The 22,313-nt window shown below is 51.2% G+C and overlaps 1 protein-coding gene across 1 annotated transcript in view; it reads left to right on the forward strand.

Annotated features, from left to right (window-relative positions):
- Positions 1–22,313, forward strand: part of KRCC1 (lysine rich coiled-coil 1) — a 64,417-nt gene that overhangs the window by 38,448 nt on the left and 3,656 nt on the right. The window lies entirely within an intron of this gene.

Consider the following 22,313-nt stretch of genomic DNA (forward strand, 5'->3'; position numbering starts at 1 on the left):
AAATGTCCAGGTCTCCCTGAGAAGCCGCAGCTTCCCTCAGAGGTTCAATCTTCTTCCTTCTCTCTTCAAGTTCCCAACAGACTGACTCTTCCCCCCCAGGTAAGCAGAGAAGTTAGGTGAATTCCACGCCCCCTCCCCCGACTTAGGAACAAAAGCCTGGCAGGGGAGGGATTAAACCTGCAAAGAGAACAATGTACACACAAGGAACACAGAATGGACAGTGAACCACGCCCAAACATTAACCTACACAAAATGGTACACAATCCACTATATTCCACCATCACAGTAACACTGTCCCCATTGGGGCTCGCAATCTAGAGTCCCTATCTGTATGTTTTTGGAGTGTGGGAGGAAACCAGAGAACCCGGAGGAAACCCACCCAAACACTGGGAGAACATATAAACTCCTTGCAGATGTTGTCCTCAGTGGGATTCGAACCCAGGACCCCAGCGCTGCAAGACTGCAGTGCTAACCACTGAGCCACCGTGCCGTGGTGTGGAGGTCTCCTTAGCTACAGTTTGTTTGTTTAAACGTAATAAGAATATCTGTGTATATAAACAAAATATAGATGTAGTTGCATAATAATCTGTCTGTCTATGTAGCCATCGCATAGACCCATAATATAATTCTAAGCTGTATAGTCATGAAGGCGTTAACCAAAGATAATGAAGCCAGAATGTGAAGCTGCAAAGTCTTATCAGTAATGTTTACACAGAATTGTGAGGTAAATCCGGAGATATGACGATAAATCATGATATTCAAGTATGTCAGGAAGCCCTCTCCTGGTGTCACCCCCCTTTCCTTCACACAACTGGTTTAGCAACAAACTCCATGGCCATGTCCTGTGATATGGAAATGAGGTGGTGTGGGAACAATGGACACAGGATGACTCCCTGCCGTCACCCTGTAACAAGAGCTGTATCTCATTAGCAAGGCTATGGAAATAGCCAGACAGAACGACTCCAGTAAAAAATGGTTCATATCTCGCAAGCCATATTTCCGATAAATATGGCAACCATAAAAATGGTGTCTCCGCATGTGGACGATGCCGGCACCCCCTTTTTATGGGAGCAGGACATTGGGAAATGCCCCAGGCGTGATATCAGCCAATGGGGAACTGGCAGACAGGTCATGAGTCCCCTCGTTCTGTAGCTAAATTCATAACTGTCACAATGAGAGCATTGGCGTCCGCCTACGACGCTCCCAGGCAAAGTTATGGCCAATATCCCCTTTGCTGGATAATTCTGATCCATGCAGGGGGAGTGGCAGTGCTTCCCTGTGAGGTCACTAAGGTAGGAGGGGACCTGGATTTGGCCAGGTTGATAACCCTACTTCGGCCATTTTCCAGGGTTCTTCTGCTCGGGGGCCTGGTTGGGAAAGACCTGTGAGGGAGTTCCTGGAAACCTGGTCTACAGCGCCCCCCTGTGGCCAGACGCAACAAGGTAACTGCTGGAACTGTGTATGCCTGTTTGTAACCCATGCTTTGATTGTAACTGTACTCTGACATATGTATATTCTGTAGATTCCCTATTGTATATATTGTAGTTCTAGTGTGCTTTAGGCTGATTAAATTATATAATTAATCTTGGGCTGTTCTGTTATCTCGATCTTGAATCCCACGTCTGTGTGTTCGGCTAATAGTTACCGTAAATCGGTTGGTGGCAGCGAATTGTGCCAAGGATTATTGTGGGGAGGCCAGTGAGATTCGGGGAGATTTTATATATTCCGCCCGCGGAGGTCGGGGGAATATATACCTTACTCTCACCGGGGACCCTTCAATAATCGGCATAAGTAGTATAGCGGCCTCCTTGCTTAGTGTCGGGCAATTCCATAATTGGCCTGACTATAAGAGGGGCGCTAGAGAGCGCGTCACGTGCTCTGTCTGTCGGTCGGGAGGTATAAAGGAGGGGTGACCCCCACTTGTTACCCCCCGATTGTGACGTACTGGTAGCCAGCGCGGGGGATTTCTGAGTGACCCCCCCGGTGGGTTGTGACATATTGGTGGCATAGCGGTGGGATCGAGATAATAGTGTGTGTGAGTGTGAGACCCATACTCCCAGACACTAAAGACTGCCTGCAGCAGCTGTGGCTGCTGGGGTCTTCAGACTAGCTCAACACTAGAGTGTCAGAGTGCAGATACTGTAAGGTGTGTGGAGGCATCAGGTGTCAGTTCTGTGTCAGTGACCAAAAGTCTGCAAGAATGGCTGATGGCACCAGGAGCAGAGCTATGCAACTGGCCAATGCTAAGGCAGGAGCCGAAGAGAGGGAGGACGGTGCTGTGGACAGCAATGAGGAGGTTGCCCACGAGTCCTCCAGGAGCTCGACGCCAGAAAACCGTTCTGCCGAGGACATTGCGCAACCTGGCACTGCTGGACAAGATGAGGAGGAGCTCACCCAAGGTTCCTCAACGAGCCAGATGCCAGCCCTCCGCTCTGAAAGGGACAGTGAATCGCCTAGCTCCGCAGCGTGCCGCAGATCACCACGTGCCATTCCACCGAGCCTGGGAGGCTCGGATAGCCTTCTTCAAATGGCTATGGCCCTTCTCCAGGCTGGAGACCAGAAGGGCTACAAGGAACTCCTGGCAGAGCGCAGGGCAGAGCGGCACGCAGAGCGTGAGGCTGCGGAGCGAGAGCGGCAGGCAGCGCGTGAAGAGCGAGAGCGAGAGCGACAGGCAGACCGTGACTACCAGCTGCAGCTAGCTCAGCTCCGGCCCTCATCAGCCACATGTGACCTTCAAAACACCAAACTTCCAAAGGTCCGTGTTGAGGACTTCCCAGTGCTGGAGAAGGATGGAGACTTGGACTCTTTCCTGACTGCTTTTGAACGGACTTGCTTGCAGCACCATCTGAACAAGGACCAGTGGGCCAAATACCTGACCCCCCGTTTAAGGGGTAAGGCCCTGGATGTCCTTGGGGACTTGCCTGCTGAGGCAGATCAGGGCTACGACACCATCAAGCGGGCCCTGATCCAACAGTACAACCTCACTCCAGAGTCCTACCGCAAGAAGTTCCGGAGCCTACAGAAGGGACCAAAGGACTCCTGGGCTGACCACCGGCGGGCACTTGCACGAGCTGCCGACCACTGGACCCAAGGCCTGCAGCTTTCCACCGGACCGGAGATCCTGGACTTGTTCATCACGGAGCAACTCTTGTGGAACTGCCCTGAGGATCTCCGCCAGTTCATCCGAGACCAGAAGCCAAAGGGGTCCACGGCTACAGCTGCCCTTGCCGATGACTACACCAACAACCGGGCCCCTGAGGCCAGGAGAGCGGCCACCAGCAGCACCTGGAGAGGGGGTAAGATGAATTCTGCGACTGCCCCACCTGCCCCTAGACTGCAGGGGGTGTCCCCCTCAACTCCCCTCTCCAGGCCCGAGGCGGAACCAAGACGGTGCCACCAGTGCAACCTACCTGGACACTTCAAGGCCATGTGCCCTCAGCGTCCCAAGGCCCCGGCTCCGTCCCCGTCCCAAGGGCCGCCCAAGGTGTATTGTGTGGGTGGGGGTGGTGGTAGGTCCCTGGACAGCTTCCAACCTGTCACCGTCGGCCGGTCTGTGACCATAGGACTGCGAGACAGCGCCTCGGAGGTGACTCTGGTGCGGCCTGAGATGGTGTCCCCCCAAGACTTGATCCCTGGAAAAACCCTCGCTGTCTCCGGGATTGGAGGCACTGACCCGGCGCTGCCTGTTGCTGACATTTATGTGGACTGGGGCGCAGGGCGAGGGGTGAGGGAGGTGGGGGTAACTGATCGGATCCCTGCAAACGTGCTACTTGGGACAGATTTGGGGCAGATAACCTCCCAGTTTGGGCCCCCCCCAAGGGCTGAACCTTCAGCCCGTACTGACATGACTCCTAACAATGTTAATGTGTTATCTATGAATGATGTAAGGGAGGAGGGAGTTAACTCTGATATTTCTGCTTGCATAGACACCATAGACACACACTCAGCTGCAGCTGTGACAGGGGAGGGGGTCAGAGAAAGGTGTGACAATGCCTCTACAAGTAATCAGCCTGTGAGCTGGGATCTGTTGCCCTCTGCAGGGATAAGCAGAGAGCAGGGTGCTCAAGGGGGAGGACCAGTGTGTGGGGTGGGGGCTACCACAGCAAATGTGGGGTCCCCAGAGATTTCACAGCGGGGTTCTGTTGCTGCAGGAGGGGAACAGGCAGGTGAGATTGGGGCCGGTCCAGGAGCGGAAGTGCTCCCAGGTAAGATCTCGGTGCATGGTTCCCCCACAACCGGGGTGTCAGGAAGCCAGGTAGGTCTGCCTGAACCGGCGACTTGGTCAGGAACGGAGGAGGAGCAGGCACGACCCACGGTCGCAGCGGCTGTGGCCGCTGTCACCCGCAGTGGGAGTGCTGGGAGCCAAGGGGCCTCCCGGAGGTCCGATAGCTCTTCCCCTTCTGACCAAGTGGCAGCCGAGTCAGGTGGAGGCCAGGACACAGGTCCCGGGGTACTGACTGAAGATGTGACAGTCTCGTCGATTCTGGCCACATCTAGTCAGGGGTTTCAGGCAGCGTTAGAAGCTGACGACAGCCTGAAAGCTCTTAAGGAGCAGGCGGCACAGCCTCCCTCGGACTCGGACCCGGAGCGAGTGGTCTGGGACCAAGGACGGCTGTACCGGGCCACGGTCCAGCAGGGTTCACCGGAGGCGTGGCCCAGGGACCGACAGTTGGTGGTACCCTATCCGTTCCGGACGGAGTTGTTGCGGATCGCACATGAGATTCCGATGGCCGGACACCTAGGGATCGCTAAGACCAAGGCCAGGTTAAACCAGCATTTCTACTGGCCAAAAATGGGGGCCGATGTGGCTGCCTACTGCCGTTCGTGTGAAACCTGTCAGAGAGTGGGGAAGGCGGGGCCACACCCCAAAGCCCCACTAGTATCTCTGCCAATCATCGATGAGCCTTTCAGGAGGGTGGCTGTGGATCTGGTCGGCCCGCTGGCCATCCCCAGCAGCTCCGGGAAACGCTTCATACTGACGGTAGTGGACTATGCCACCCGGTACCCAGAAGCAGTGGCCTTGTCGTCCATTCGGGCTGACAAGGTGGCCACCGCATTGCTGGAGATTTTCTCCCGAGTGGGTTTTCCCCAGGAAATGCTCACTGACCGGGGGACCCAATTCATGTCCCAGCTGATGGAGGCCCTCTGTAAGCAGGTCCAGGTGCGACATCTGGTGGCCAGCCCGTACCATCCACAGACTAATGGCCTGTGCGAGCGGTTTAATGGCACCTTAAAGCAGATGCTTAAGATGTTGGTCGACTCCCATGGGCGTGACTGGGAGCGGTATCTCCCACACCTGTTATTTGCTTACCGGGAGGTTCCACAGGCCTCAACAGGATTCTCACCGTTTGAGCTCCTGTACGGGCGACGTGTGCGGGGCCCCCTGGCTCTGGTGAAAGAGGCTTGGGAAGGGGATTTGGCCACCCCTGGAGTGTCGGTTATCGAGTATGTCATGCGCTTCCGGGACAAAATGCAGGCCTTGACGCAACTGGTACACGACAATATGGCTCAAGCCCAGGCCGATCAGAAGCGTTGGTACGACCAGAACGCTTGTGAGAGGACCTACCAAGTGGGTCAAAAGGTGTGGGTACTGGTCCCCGTACCACAGGACAAGCTTCAGGCAGCCTGGGAAGGCCCATACCTCGTGTACCAGCAGCTCAACCCTGTAACGTACCTGGTCACCCTGGACCCTGCCCGTGGAAGGCGGAAGCCCTTCCATGTGAACATGATGAAGGCACATCATGAGCGGGAGGCATGTGCGCTCCCCGTGTGCAACCTGCCCGAGGAGGGAGAAGCGGAAACCCTCTTGGATATGCTAGCCCAGGTTAGGGCAGGCGGATCCATTGAGGATGTGGAGGTTGGCCACCAGCTCTTGGAAGACCAACGGTCCCAGCTGTGGGCCACCCTCCTCCCCTTCCGGGGGTTGTTTACCAACCAGCCCGGAAGGACTGACTTGGCTGTCCATCACGTGGACACTGGGGATCATCCCCCGATCCGGCGTTCAGCATATCGGGTCTCCCTGGAGGTGCAGCAACACATGCGCCAGGAGATTGACGAGATGCTGAAGCTGGGGGTGATCCAGGCATCCAACAGCGCTTGGGCCTCGCCTGTAGTCCTCGTCCCTAAGAAGGACCGAACCACTCGGTTCTGCGTGGACTACAGGGGGCTCAATGCGGTCACGGTCGCCGATGCGTACCCAATGCCACGCATCGATGACCTGCTCGATCAGTTGGCCGGGGCTCAGTACCTGACCATCATGGATCTGAGCCGGGGATATTGGCAGATCCCCCTGACTCGCAAGGCCAGGGAACGCTCTGCCTTTATTACCCCATTTGGACTGTACGAGTCCACGGTGATGCCATTCGGGATGAGGAATGCCCCTGCCACTTTCCAGCGGATGGTCAACACCCTGCTCAAGGGACTTGAAGGGTACGCGGCCGCGTACCTGGATGACATTGCCGTCTTCAGTCCCACCTGGGAGGACCACCTAGAGCATCTAGCACAGGTGCTCAGGCGGATCCACCGGGCAGGTTTGACCATCAAGCCGGGAAAGTGTCAGCTGGCCATGAGCGAGGTCCAGTACCTCGGTCACCGGGTAGGTGGGAGAACACTGAAGCCCGAGCCTGAGAAAGTGGAGGCCATCGCATCCTGGCCCACCCCCAGGACCAAGAAGCAGGTGATGTCCTTCTTGGGGACCGCCGGGTACTATAGGAGGTTTGTTCCACGCTATAGTAGCCTGGCAAAGCCCTTGACGGACCTCACCAAGAAGAAGCTGCCCTCTGCAGTCGATTGGACAATGGACTGCGAGACAGCCTTCCGGGCCCTAAAGGACGCCCTGTCCAGCCCGCCCGTGCTACAGGCAGCCGACTTCACGCGGCCGTTTGTAGTACAGACCGACGCCAGTGACTTCGGCCTCGGTGCGGTGCTCAGCCAGGTGGACTCTGCGAGCCAAGAGCACCCAGTCTTGTACCTGAGCAGGAAGCTGTTACCAAGGGAAGTTGCCTATTCCACGATGGAGAAGGAGTGCCTGGCCATAGTGTGGGCCCTGCAGCGTCTGCAACCCTATCTATACGGGCGCCACTTCATCGTGGAGACGGACCACAATCCCCTCAGCTGGTTGCACACCGTCTCTGGGACGAATGGGCGATTGTTGCGATGGAGCCTTGCGCTCCAGCAATACAACTTCACCATTCGCCACAAAAGGGGCCGTGACCACGGTAACGCAGACGGGCTGTCCCGACAAGGAGAGGTCGCGGACGGGCGCACGGGGGAACACCGGAGTGTGCTGCCCCCTAGCGCCCTCAAAAGGGGGGAGGTGTGAGGTAAATCCGGAGATATGACGATAAATCATGATATTCAAGTATGTCAGGAAGCCCTCTCCTGGTGTCACCCCCCTTTCCTTCACACAACTGGTTTAGCAACAAACTCCATGGCCATGTCCTGTGATATGGAAATGAGGTGGTGTGGGAACAATGGACACAGGATGACTCCCTGCCGTCACCCTGTCACAAGAGCTGTATCTCATTAGCAAGGCTATGGAAATAGCCAGACAGAACGACTCCAGTAAAAAATGGTTCATATCTCGCAAGCCATATTTCCGATAAATATGGCAACCATAAAAATGGTGTCTCCGCATGTGGACGATGCCGGCACCCCCTTTTTATGGGAGCAGGACATTGGGAAATGCCCCAGGCGTGATATCAGCCAATGGGGAACTGGCAGACAGGTCATGAGTCCCCTCGTTCTGTAGCTAAATTCATAACTGTCACAATGAGAGCATTGGCGTCCGCCTACGACGCTCCCAGGCAAAGTTATGGCCAATATCCCCTTTGCTGGATAATTCTGATCCATGCAGGGGGAGTGGCAGTGCTTCCCTGTGAGGTCACTAAGGTAGGAGGGGACCTGGATTTGGCCAGGTTGATAACCCTACTTCGGCCATTTTCCAGGGTTCTTCTGCTCGGGGGCCTGGTTGGGAAAGACCTGTGAGGGAGTTCCTGGAAACCTGGTCTACAGCGCCCCCCTGTGGCCAGACGCAACAAGATAACTGCTGGAACTGTGTATGCCTGTTTGTAACCCATGCTTTGATTGTAACTGTACTCTGACATATGTATATTCTGTAGATTCCCTATTGTATATATTGTAGTTCTAGTGTGCTTTAGGCTGATTAAATTATATAATTAATCTTGGGCTGTTCTGTTATCTCGATCTTGAATCCCACGTCTGTGTGTTCGGCTAATAGTTACCGTAAATCGGTTGGTGGCAGCGAATTGTGCCAAGGATTATTGTGGGGAGGCCAGTGAGATTCGGGGAGATTTTATATATTCCGCCCGCGGAGGTCGGGGGAATATATACCTTACTCTCACCGGGGACCCTTCAATAATCGGCATAAGTAGTATAGCGGCCTCCTTGCTTAGTGTCGGGCAATTCCATAATTGGCCTGACTATAAGAGGGGCGCTAGAGAGCGCGTCACGTGCTCTGTCTGTCGGTCGGGAGGTATAAAGGAGGGGTGACCCCCACTTGTTACCCCCCGATTGTGACGTACTGGTAGCCAGCGCGGGGGATTTCTGAGTGACCCCCCCGGTGGGTTGTGACAAGAATGTTTTAAGGAACAAAGATATGTTGGGAGAAAATAGGGAGTGAAATACTCCTTACTCCCTTGTTCTAGCTTCAAGGTTAGATATGTAAACTGTATAATTGGGTTTTTTTTTATACACGAGCTCAGTGGATGACGCTGGCTGAAAGAGAGAACATGTCTGTGTTCATTGTCTTATACATTGATATATCGGCACTGATATACAGCTAATACGGCACCATCTCTTGATATCCCGAACGAAGACTCCATTAGCAGTCTTCACTCAAATTCCTCCCTTGACAGTGGGATAGGTGATAAAGATATGACAATCCTTGAGACCCCCACCGATTTCCAGAATAGGGGTCTCTTGTGCCTCATTTGAACAGAGGGATGGTCCCGCTACTGATTTCTTCCACTCAGCAATGTACACCACTATTTCTATCAGTCCCATAGACATCGATTGGAAACGAGTATGCACATCCGGGCCGCTCTATACAATTTCTGACCGCCGCGAGAAAGAAAAACAGGTGCTCGGAGGTCACTGAGGGTCCCATTGATGGGGAATTTGTTGCTCATCATTTTAATAAAAGCTAACGACTTGAACCAAATCTTTTTACAGAGAGTAAGTGGCACAGCAATTCATTCACATTGGTGCCGATCCGTCAAGACACGTCTTGAAAGAGTAAATGAGGCGCCAAGTTCATTAAGAGGCGCTCACCATCTGACTGGTGTGCGCCTCCAGAGTAGCATTTTTGGGTAAATCATGCTGACACTTGTCATCAATCACCGTCATGGTCACACCCTGTCCCACCGCGGCCCCCCCCCCCAGCTCCACGGTGCTGATCCAAAGTGCTGTGAGAACTGCAAAAGTAGGCACATTTTGCAACTTTTTCAAAGCTTTTAGACCATCAGCTATGATTATCTGGCCCCAATAGCTTTTCAACATGGTCATCAACGATTATAGCTGGAGAGTTGGGCCTGCGGGCTCCATTTGGCTCCCAAGGTTGTCTCCCCGGCTGCAGACCTCTCACATTGTGCGTGCTCCATAGCAGACCACTAGGGGGAGTAGGAAACCTGACGAAGACTTCATACTATACACAGGGGGATTAGTGAGTTCCTCTGCTTCTTGTATAAAGGGTAACAGCAGTGATTATCAGCACACGGGGTTCAGGCCCAGACAGTCACTGCTCGGAGCCATGTACATATGAAGCCGGCCTCCTGCTTGGTGTCTGATCGTGACATTGTCCGGTGTAGAGACCAGCGCTGTATACATGGCCGGCCATCATTATAGCTCAATTGAGGAATAATCTTTCCAAAAACAGATTTTGATTTATCTTTATATTAACCCTCTAAGGCGGCTGTAGAAAAAAAAACCATGTCTGTAGAGATCATTCTGATTTAATAAAGGGGACTCTGTTTAGGATCCTCATCTATAGGCCATAGGGAAAAGTGGTTACAAAAAGTGTATCTGGTGGCCAGCCTAAGGCAGACCTGTGCAATAATCATTGCAATAATCATGCTGCCTAGGGCGCACCTGTGCAATAATCATGCTGCCTAGGGCGCACCTGTGCAATAATCATGCTGCCTAGGGCGCACCTGTGCAATAATCATGCTGCCTAGGGCGCACCTGTGCAATAATCATGCTGGCCAGCCTATGGCGCACCTGTGCAATAATCATGATGCCTAGGGCGCACCTGTGCAATAATCATGCTGCCTAGAGCGCACCTGTACAATAATCATGCTGCCTAGGGCGCACCTGTGCAATAATCATGCTTCCTAACGCGCACCTGTGCAATAATCATGTTGGCCAGCCTAAGGCACACCTGTGCAATAATCATGCTGTCTAATCAGCATCTTGATAAACCTGTGAGGTGGATGGATTATCTCAGAGAAGAAGCGCTCACTATCACAGATGTAGACAAATTTGTGAATATTAGATAATGATCATCAAACCATCATTAAATGAAGCAGGGGACAGCTGTGTATGAGGCTTTAAACTAGGTGAGGAACTTCCAAACTTTGCTACCAGTGTGAGGTTGGGGATGACCTTTTTATGTTACTGGTCAAACACCATGGTGAGACCGAGCACAGAATACAAGACACAAGGTAGTTATACTCCATCAGCCAGGTCTCTCCCAGAAAAAGATTACAAAGCACACTGGGGTTTCATAAATGCTGATCAAGAGTTTTTGAAGAAGCGCCAAGATTTGGGCAACGATGAGGATCATAAACACAGTGGTCGGCGAAGGAAACTAAGCACAACAAATAAAAGACACATCATGGTTACTTCCCTTCAAAATCGGAAGATGTCCAGCAGTGCCAGCACCTCAGAACTGTGAGCAACAAGTGGGACCCAGCTACACCCATCTACTATTCGGAGAAGTCTGACCAGAAGTGATAGTCATTGAAGAACTGCGGCCAAAACCTAGACCTTCTACATTGAAACTAGCCAATGTGTCCCGCCTAGACGTGAAAATAGAGGAACCAGGGTGAAGTACTATGACAGTAATTCTGGACTGATAAGTTAAAATGTGAAATATCTGTATGTAACAGAACACAGCTTGTTCTTGGGAGGCTGGGGAGTGGTACAATAATGAGGGTCTGCAGGAACAGTGAAGAATAGTGGAGGGTCCTGCAAGTTTGAGGCTACTGTTGTGAATGTCATCTGAGGAGGTGATAGTTTGGAGCTCCCTTTGGTGGTCAGGACTGGGGGTAAAGCTGACTGTGACTCAACAGTTGTAGGAGTTAACCCTTTAGTGACGGAGCTAATTTTCACCTTAATGACCAGACCAAATTTTGCAATTCTGACCAGTGTCACTTCATGAGGTTATAACTCTAGAACGCTTCAACGGATCCCGGTGATTCTGAGGTTGTTTTTTTCATGTTAGTACCAAATTTAGGACAATATTTTTTGCGTTTATTTATGAAAAAAATTGAATATTGGCAAAAATTTAGAAAATTTAGCAATTTTCAACTTTTGAATTTCTTTTTCGCTCCTAATTGGGAGACCCAGACAATTGGGTGTATAGCTATTGCCTCCGGAGGCCACACAAAGTATTACACTTAAAAGTGTAAGGCCCCTCCCCTTCTGGCTATACACCCCCAGTGGGATCACTGGCTCACCAGTTTTGTGCTTTGTGCGAAGGAGGCAACACATCCACGCATAGCTCCACTGTTTAGTCAGCAGCAGCTGCTGACTATGTCGGATGGAAGAAAAGAGGGCCCATACAGGGCTCCCAGCATGCTCCCTTCTCACCCCACTTCATGTCGGAGGTGTTTGTTAAGGTTGAGGTACCCATTGCGGGTACGGAGGCTGGAGCCCACATGCTGCTTCCTTCCCCATCCCTTTTTACAGGGCTCTGGGTGAAGTGGGATTCTATCGGTCTCCAGGCACTGAGACCGTGCTCCATCCACAGCCCCTGGTATCTGCTGGACATGGAGCGGAGTATCTTCAGGGACATGGCCCTGCTACATGGAGGTACTCTGTGTCCCTGTGGGAACCGCGCAGACACACGGCAGCACTGCTGGGTGTGTTAGTGCGCCAGGGACAGCGGCGCTGTCCGCACTAGTGCCATCGCACACCACAGCGTTGCTGGGTGTGTTAGTGTATTGGGTGACTACTGCGCTAACCGCCGCTGCCATTTTTATTTAAGGCGCCGCTGGAATTTGTGGTGCGCCGGGGACTTCCGCGCCGGCCAGCACTGATATGCCGGCCGCGCTTATTAACTCGAGTCCCCGGCTTCTGGGCCTAGTCTCCCTTCGTTACCGCCCACAGGCCTGACAGTCAGGGTAGGGGCGTGACGCTGCATAGCACAGCAGCGCTGAGAGCTGGAGTATGTTTTGCATACTCCACCCCTCTCACTGTGTGCACTGTGAAACCGGATTCCCGCACTTTCTCAGGCACGCCCACGGCTTCCTTCTCTACAAGGACGCCGGCAGCCATTAGTGTCAGTTTCTGTACGATACAGAGACAAGTGTGGAAGACCCTGGCATTCTGATAGTCACACAATCGCTGCAACAGGCGTTAAGCAGCACCTGTGGTGCTAACCCCACTAGTGCAGAAGTGCACTTATAGATATGCTTGTACTATATACATTGCACTGTTTGGTCGCACGTTGTATATACCCTCCTGGATTGTGCGGAGGAGTTATCAGCATATTCTCTGTGTAAAACAAAGGTGCAGAACCACATGTTTTTCTATGCAGCCGGTACAGCATGTACGGCTATACGGCCGGCAGGTTACATAGACCCCCATTATATCCAACTCAGCCGGAGTCTCTGCTAATGGCCAGAGGATGAGGACGGTGTCTGCAGTATTTACTGACAGATTTTCTGAGACTATGGCTATGATACTAGAAGCCTAGCAGTCCGGACATGTCTCTCACAACATGGGCACTGTTGAATCATTGATCCATGGCCCCCCTCAGTGTGAACAACTAACAGCTCCGGGAATGTCACACGCATCCCAGAGTCACGGCTCTGCACAGACGTCAGTCCCAGACAGCCTAAGCGGGCTCACTATGAGCGGCCCTCGGTTTCATCAGGGTCCTAGCAGAAGGACTCTCTGTGTAATGAGGCGGAAGTAGCGGCTCAGGATTCTGATCCTGAGCCCGCTCTCAATCTGGATACACCTAATGGTGACGCCATAGTGAATAATCTTATAGCGTCCATCAATAGAATGTTGGTTATTTCTCACCCAGCTCCTCCAGTGGAGGAGTCAGCTTCACGTATTTTTCTGGACCACTCTGCCTTCAGAGAGGCAGTCCAGGAACACCACACTTATCCAGATATGCGCTTCTCCAAACGGCTTAGGATACACGTTATCCCTGCCCCCTGACGTGGTCAAGGACTGGACCCAGTGTCCCAAGCGGCATCCTCCAATCTCCAGGCTTGTAGCTAGATCCATAGTTGCAGTGGGAGATGGAGCTGCACTTAAAGATGCCACTGACAGACAGATGGATCTCTGGTCTAAATCCATCTATGAGACTGTCGGCGCACCGTTGTCTCCAGCATTCTCACCCTTGGGGCACTCCAAGCTATTTCAGCTTGTCTTACACAGATTGACACGGTTACACGTACATCTGTGCCGCAGGTGGCATCCTTAACCTCTCAAATGTCTGCATTTGTTTCTTACGCGATTCAGGTTGCCCTAGACTCTGCGAACCGTACGGCAGTAGCCTCCGCTGCTCCGTGTTTTTAAGCAGAGCCTGGTCTGCTCGTTAAGTGAATGGAAGGCAGATTCTGCTTCCAAAAAAGGTTGCTTAACCAGTTGCCTTTTTCTGCTGACCGACTGTTTGGTGAGCGTTTGGATGTAACCATTAAACAGTCCAGGGGTAAGGATTCATCCTTTCCTCAGCCCGGACACAACAAACCCCAACAGAGCAGGAGGCAGTCGTGGTTTCGGTCTTTTCGAGGCTCGGGCAGGTTCCATTTTTCCTCGTCCAATGTGGACTCAAAAGGATCAGAGGAGCTCAGATTCTTGGCGGGCTCAGTCACGCCCAAAAAAGAGACAGTCTGAAAACCCGCTTCCAAGGCGGCTTCCTCATGACTTGCGGCCTCCTCTCTCCGCATCCTCGGTCGGTAGCAGGCTCACCCGCCTTGGCGATATTTAGCTGCCATAGGTCAATGACCGTTGGGTGTGAGACATTCTGTCTCACGGGTACAGGATAGAGCTCACTTCTCGTCCTCCAACTCGATTCTTCAGAACTTCTCCACCTCCCGGCCGAGCCGCTGCTCTTCTGCAAACAGGGTGCACTCTATAGGCAGAAAGAGTGATGACCCCCGTTCCTCTTCAGGAACAAGGTCACGGTTTTTACCCCAAATTATTTGCGGTGCCTATAAGAACGGGCCGTTCCATCCCGTTCTGGATCTAAAACTGCTCAGCAAGCTCGTGGACACCAGGCGGTTCCGGATGGAATCCCTCCGCCATGTCATCGCCTCAATGTCCCAAGGAGATTTCCTAGCATCATTAGGCATCAAGGATGCTTATCCACACGTGCCGATTGATCCAGAGCACTAGCGTTTCTACGCTTCGTTATAGGAGACGAACACCTTCTGTTCGTAGCTCTACCTTCCGGCTAGCGACAGTCCCACTGGTCTTCGCCAAGGTCAGGGCAGCAGTAGTCACAGTCCTGCACTCTCAGGGTCACTCTGTGATCCCATATTTAGACGATCTACTTGTCAAGGCACTCTCTTAGGAAACATGCCGACACTGCCCGAACGTTGCGCTGGAGACTCTCTAGAGTTTTGGGTGGATCATCATCTTTTTGAAGTCAGATCCGACCCCGACCCTATCGCTAACATATCTAGGCATGGAGTTTCATACTCTCTCAGCGATAGTGAAGCTTCCGCTAGACAAACAGCATTCACTACGGGCTGCAATCTCTTCTTTAAGAACCAGTCGCACACATTGAGACGCCTCATGCACTTCCTACGTAAGATGGTAGCAATGGAGGCAGTTCTTTTCGCGCAGTTTCATCTGCGTCCACTACAATGTGACATTCTCCGCCAATGGGACGGGGAGTCGACCTCCCTCAACAGAGTCGTCTTTCTTTCTCAGGCGGCCAAGGAATCTCTACGGTGGTGGCTTCTTCCCACCTCATGGTCAAAAAGAAGGTCCTTCCTATCCCCATCCTGGGCGATAGTTACGACAGACGCGAGTCTATCAGGGTGGGGAGCAGTTTTTCTCCACCACAGCGCTCAGGGTACGTGGACTCAGCAAGAGTCCACCCTTCAGATCAATGTTCTTGAACACAGAGCAGTGTATCTTGCCCTACAAACCTTCCAACAGCAGCTGGACAGCAAGCAAATCCGACTTCAGTCGGACAACTCCACAGCGGTGGCATACATCAACCACCAAGGAAGAACGCGCAACCGGCAAGCCTTCCAGGAAGTCCGGCAGGTTCTGATGTGGGTGGAAGACACGGCATCCACCATATCCACAGTTCACATCCCAGGCGTGGAAAACTAGGAAGCTGACTTCCTAAGTCGCCGGGGTGTGGCCGAAAGGGTATGGTCTCTTCACCCGGACGGGTTTCAGGAGATCTGGCGCCGCTGACAGAGGCCGGACGTCGATCTAATGGCGTCACGGCACAACATCAATGTGCCAGCTTCATGGCACGGTTTCACAATCATCGAGCTCTGGCGGCAGACGCCTTAGTTCAGCATTGGTCGCAGTTCCAGCTACCTTATGTGCCACCTCTGGCATTGTTGCCCAGAGTGCTGCGCTAGATCAGGACCGACTGCGGCCGCGCCATCCTCGTCGCTACAGATTGGCCGAGGATGTTGTGGTTCCCGGTTCTGTGGTGCCTCACGGTAGGCTAACCGGGGGCACTACCAGACCAATCAGACTGGCTGTCTCAAGGGCCATTCTTCCATTTGAATTCTACGGCCCTCAACCTGATGGTGTGGCATTGAGTCCTGGAACCTAGTGTCGTCAGGATTACCTCAGGACGTGGTTGCCACCATGAGACAGGCTAGCATACCAACGTCCGCCAAGATTGACCACAGGACGTGGAAGATATTCTTATCTCGGTGCTCGGCGCAGGGTGTTTCTCCCTGGCCGGTTGCATCGTCTATGTTTCCTTCCTTCCTGCAATCTAGGTTGGAAAAAGGGTTGTCGCTCAGTTCCCTTTAGGGACAAGTCTCAGCGCTATCTGTATTTTTTCAGAAACGACTTCCTCAGGTACGCACGTTCCTACGGGGAGTTTGTCGTCTCAGCACTCCGTACAAGCGGCCGTTAGAGCCCTGGGATCTGAACAAGGTTCTAATTGCTCTCCAGATGCCGCCTTTCGAGCCTTTGAAAGAGGTCTCCCTTCCCGCTTTTCTCGGGAAGTGGCCTTCTAGTAACGGTCTCGTCTCTTAGGAGAGTTTCCGAGCTAGCAACGCTCTCATACAAATCTCCCTTCCTGGTCCTTCACCAGGACAGGGTAGTTCTGCGTCCGATTCCGGAATTTCTCCCTAAGGTGGTATCCCACTTTCATATCAATCAGGATATCACCTCACCTTCTTTGTGTCCTCGTCCAGTCCATCAATTTCAGAATGATTTGCATCTGTTGGTTCTGGTGAGAGCACTCAGGTTCTACTTCCCGCATGGCGCTCCTGCGCCACCCGGATGCACTCTTTGTCCTTGTCGCTGGTCGGCGTAAACAGTCGCAAGCTTCTGAATCCACCCTGGCTCGGGGGATCGAGGAACCAATTCTTGAAACCTACAGTTCTACTGGGCTTCTGGTTCTCTCAAGGCTGAAGGCCCATTCTACCAGAGCCGTGGGTGCATCCTGGGCATTACGGCACCAGGCTACGGCTCAGCAGGTGTGTCAGGCACCTACCTGATTGAGTCTGCATACTTTTACCAAGCATTTTCAGGTGCATACCTACGCTTCGGCAGACGCCAGCCTAGGTAGATAAGTCCTTCAGGCGGCGATTGCCCACCTGTAGGAAAGGGCTGTTTGACGGCCCTATCACGAGGTATTCTTTTACCCACCCAGGGACTGCTTTTGGACGTCCCAATTGTCTGGGTCTCCCAATTAGGAGCGAAAAAGAAGAAGGGAATTTTGTTTACTTACCGTAAATTCCTTTTCTTCTAGCTCCAATTGGGAGACCCAGCACCCGCCCTGTTTTCTCGGGGTTTTTCTGTTTTTTCGGATACACATGTTGTTCATGTGGTATGGTTCAGTTCTCCGATGTTTCCTCGGATTGAATTGGTCTTTAAACCAGTTATTGGCTTTCCTCCTTCTTGCTTTGGCACTAAAACTGGTGAGCCAGTGATCCCACTGGGGGTGTATAGCCAGAAGGGGAGGGGCCTTACACTTTTGAGTGTAATACTTTGTGTGGCCTCCGGAGGCAATAGCTATACACCCAATTGTCTGGGTCTCCCAATTGGAGCTAGAAGAAAAGGAATTTACGGTAAGTAAACAAAATTCCCTTCTTTTATACCGTTAAACCAGAGATTTCTGTGACACAAAATAGTTAATAAATAACATTTCCCACTTATCTACTTTACATCAGCACAATTTTGGAAACAAATTTTTTTTTCGTTAGGAAGTTAGAGGGGTTCAAAGTTTATCAGCGATTTCTCATTTTTACATCAAAATTTACAAAACCATTTTTTTAGGGACCACATCACATTTGAAGTGACTTTGAGAGGCCTAGATGACAGAAAATACCCAAAAGTGACACCATTATAAAAACTGCACCCCCCAAAGTACTCAAAACCACATTCAAGAAGTTTATTGACCCTTCAGGTGCTTCACATGAACAAAAGCAATGTGGAATGAAAAAAAGCAAAAATTAAATTTTACCTAAAAATGTTGCTCTAACCCAAATTTATTCACTTTTAGAAGAAATAACACAACAAAATGGACCCCAAAACTTGTTCCCCACTTTCTTATGAGCGCGCCGATACCCTACATGTGGTCAGAAACCTCTGTTTGGACAAATGGGAGGGCTCGGAACAGAAGGAGCAATATTTGAATTTTGGAAAGCAAATTTGGCTGAAATAGATTGCGGGCACCATGTTGCATTTACAGGTCCGCTAAGGTACCTAAACAGAAGAAATCCCTCACAAGTGACACCATTTTGGAAACTAGACCCCTCAAGGCTTCTATCTAGGGGTATAGTGAGCATTTTAGATCCACAGGTACTTCACAGATTTTGTTAACGTTACGTTGTCATATTGAAAATTTTAATAATTTTCTCAAAAATGTTGCTTTAGCATCAATTTTCTCACTTTTTCAAGAGGTAATTCCAAAAATTTGACCTCAAGGTTTGTTAACCACTTTTTTATGAGCGCGGTGATACCTCACATGTGGTCTGAAACCTTTGTTTGGACAAATGGGAGGGCTTGGAACGAAAGGAGCAATATTTGAATTTTGGAAAGGAAATTTGGCTGAAAAAGATTGCGGGCACCATGTCACATTTGGAGGACCCCTAAGGTACCTAAACAGCAGAAACCCCGCACAAGTGACCCCATTTTGGAAACTAGGCCCCTCAAGGAATTTATCTAGATGTTTGGTGAGTACCCTGAACCCCCAGGTGCTTCACAGAATTTTATAACGTTGAGCCATGAAAAAAAAAAAATAAAATTTTACCACAAAATTGTTATTTCAACCAGGTAGCTTTTTTTTTAACAAGAGTAAAAGGAAAAAATTCAGCATAACATTTATTGTGCAATTTCTCCTGAGTTTGGCGATACCTTATATGTGGTGGAAATCAACTGTTTGGGCGCATGGCAGGGCTCGGAAGGGAAGGAGTGCCATTTGACTGCAAAATTGGCTGGAATCAATAGCGGACGCCAGGTTGCATTTGGAGAGCCCCTGAGGTGCCTAAACAGTGGCGGTCCCCCACAAGTGACCCCATTCTGGAAACAAGACACCTCAAGGCTTTTATCTAGGTGTATAGTGAGCAGTTTGAATCCACGAATACTTCACAGAATTTGATAAGCTTAGGTTGCCATATTGAAAATTTTCATTTTTTTCACAAAAATGTTGCTTCAGCATCAAATTTCTCACTTTTTCAAGAGACAACAACAAACCGTGGACCCAACAGGTTGTTATCCAATGTCTTATGAGCACAGGGATACCCCACATGTGGCCAAAAACCTCTGTTTGGATAAATGGGAGGGCTTGGAATGGAAGGAGTACCATTTGAATTCTGGAAAAGTTGAGATAAATTGCGGGCACCATGTCACATTAGCAGGGCCCCTTGGGTACCTATACAGCAGAAACCCCCCACAAGTGACCCCATTTTGGAAACTGGATTTTATTCAGGAGTATAGTAAGCATTTTGAATCCACAGGTACTTCACAAAAATGTTGCTGTAGCAACAAATGTCTCACTTTTAGGCTATGTGGCCATGATCCAGCGACACGGCGTCTAGTACACAGTGTCAGCCTTCCTGCAGAGATGTGAGTGTTGTCCACGGGAGAACGCAGCTGCCCATGCCCAGGATTTGGGTTCAGGCTGCTGTGGAGCTCTATGCTACCTGCAGAGAACACTCATCTCCGCAGCATAAATTGACATGCTGAGGCTCGGGAAGCTGCGCCACACGTCAGTTTATGCTGCGGAGAAAAGAAGCACAGTGGGCACGGGATTTCTAAAAATCCTTCCACTGTGCTTCTACTGCACAACGCAGCGCTATGGACGCAGGGAAAACACTCTGCGCCCAAAACGCTGCAAATCCCGATTGTGGGCGCACAGCCTAAAATGCTACAATGGATGAATGGATAGATGTCAAACAAATATAACGTCCCACCCCCCTTCATATTCTAAGCTGGCGCCCTTTAGTGCCTTTCATGTGGCACTAAAGGGTGCCTAGCCTTGTATTTAGCCCCCCAAAAAATAAATAATTAAAATAAACGACGTGGGGTCCCCCCTATTTTTGATAGCCAGCTAGGGTAAAGCAGACAGCTGTAGCCTGCAAACCACAGCTGACAGCTTCACCTTGGCTGGTGATCAATTTGGAGGGCTCCCCAGGCGTTTTTTAAAAAAAAAAAAAAAAAACGTGGGGTCCCCCCCAAATTAGATCACCAGCCAAGGTGAAGCGGACAGCTGGGGTCTGGTATTCTCAGGGTGGGAAGAGCCATGGTTATTGGACTCTTCCCAGCCTAAAAATAGCAGGCCGCAGCCGCCCCAGAAGTGGCGCATCCATTAGATGCGCCAATCCTGGCGCTTCGCTCCAGCTCATCCCGCGCCCTGGTGCGGTGGCAGACGGGGTAATATATGGGGTTGATACCAGCTGTAATGTCACCTGGCATCAAGCCCTGGGGTTAGTGATGTCACGGCATCTGAACAGATATCCGACATTACTAACCCAGTCAAGTAATAGAAAAAAATAAAGACAAAAAAAAATTTTATTTGAAAAAAAAACTCCCCGAAACATTCCTCTTTTACCAATTTATTGAAAATAAATAAATTTCGGTCGCTGTAATCCATTTTGGAGGTCCCACGCCGACTCTGGATCTTCTAGAATATGGGGGGCACGTTCAGGGAACGTATCCCCCATTTTCTGGAAGAGCAAGCTCTCCATGAGCAGTGTGGGTGCAGTAATCTGAGAATACTGCACTCACACTGCCCCGGTCCAACCTAGGGCAGAGTGACCTGCAGTAACCTTATTCTAGAATATGAGGGGCACGCTCACAGAACGTACCCCCCATTTTCTAGAACAGCAGTCTCTCCATGTGAGGAGTGTGGCTGCAGATTACCATACTCACCCTCCCCCGGTCCACAGTGCAGCAGCCTGTGTAGCAGCGACGTCAGAGTCCCTGCATGCAGGGATCCAGCTGACAGCCGCTGTCTGCGCATGCGCCGCCAGCTTTCAAGAAGCAGGCGGCGTGATCGCAGGGACGGATCACCAACAGACAGGTAACGTAAGACCGGGGGCTGGGGGGGGCTGGGCTGGGTGACGGGGGTGACGGGGGGTGACGGCGGGACAACTTTCTACCGCATGTGACGTGTCACATGCGGCAGAAAGAGCAGGATGGATGCGGCCGCCATCTTCCACGCTCCGGAGGGGGGAGGGGGGAGGCGGCTCTGGAGACCGGAGGGGGCTCCGGGGACCAGAGATCTCCGGTGGCCCGGAGGAGGGGTCAGGGGGAGGACATTTCCCTCCGATCTGAAATGTTTGATCATTTCAGATCGGAGGGAAATGAATGCAGAGCCGGCGGCGGCTGCAGTTTTCAGCGCGCGTCGGTGCCATCTTGGATTTTCCGGAGGGGGGGTAGGGGTGGTGGGGGGACTCTCCGGTACCGGGGGCTTTGGGTGCACTAAGGGCTCATATTTATTTCTCATCTGACATGTTTGATCACGTCAGATGAGAAATAAATCAATTTTACCGGCCAGTTTTTTTTTTTTTTAATGTTGTCGCCGGTATACGGTGTATATCGGCGATCGCATTAACGGGGTCCAAAAAAAACACCCCGATTCATAATCTTGGGGGTCTCAGCTACCTCCGGTAGCTGAAACCCCCGAGATTTTTCGTCACTGGGGGGCGCTACAAGCTTTTTCCGGCCTGACGTCTCAAGACGTCGGAACAGAATAAGTACCCTGTTTTTCCGACGTCTTGAGACGTTAGGCCGTCGCTATGGGGTTAATTGGGAGTTTGGGAAGCCCAATTGTAGATCAGCCTGGGCTATGTAGAAGAGCAGTGTCTGCTGGGTGGGGCCGGTGATAGATGTTTTTCCTCAGTCTCTGAATTGGCTTGGAGTTGTCCTTCCATTTATCCTGTGTCTGTAACATTCCAGATAAGTTGCAAGTTCTTTGTTTTATTGCCTGATCCACCCCTAAGGGTGTTTTTGTTTTTATTTTTATTTTGCTTAAAGTCTGTTTCCTTGCAGGAGAGGAATTGTTTTTCTGTTTTGATGAGCATGGGGTTCCCCCTCTGCAGGCCTCAGTGCAAGAAAAGGGAGATTTCCCCCTGTTCTATTTGATTATTTGCACTTTCGTATTTTTTTGTGCTCTTTTTGGTATTTTGTTTCTCCCATTATTTACACGAGTACCTGATATAGTGGGGGAGAGTCCGTGTGGTCTCAGTATTTTTATCATCAGGAGATTGGTATTTTTGCAGGATTTTTTGCTGGCCGCAATCCGTTATATGTCCTGTCCTATCTAGGAAGTCGGGCCTCACCTTTGCTAATCTATATTTCCTATATGTGTATTGTGTTTTCTTACATCACCGTTGGCTTTACATGCTGGAGGCTTGCTATTTCTTTGGGGACTACTCTGAGGCAACATAGGTTTCCTCATT

Source organism: Anomaloglossus baeobatrachus, chromosome 1 (genome assembly GCF_048569485.1).
Source record: "Anomaloglossus baeobatrachus isolate aAnoBae1 chromosome 1, aAnoBae1.hap1, whole genome shotgun sequence".
Taxonomy (NCBI): Eukaryota; Metazoa; Chordata; class Amphibia; order Anura; family Aromobatidae; genus Anomaloglossus; species Anomaloglossus baeobatrachus.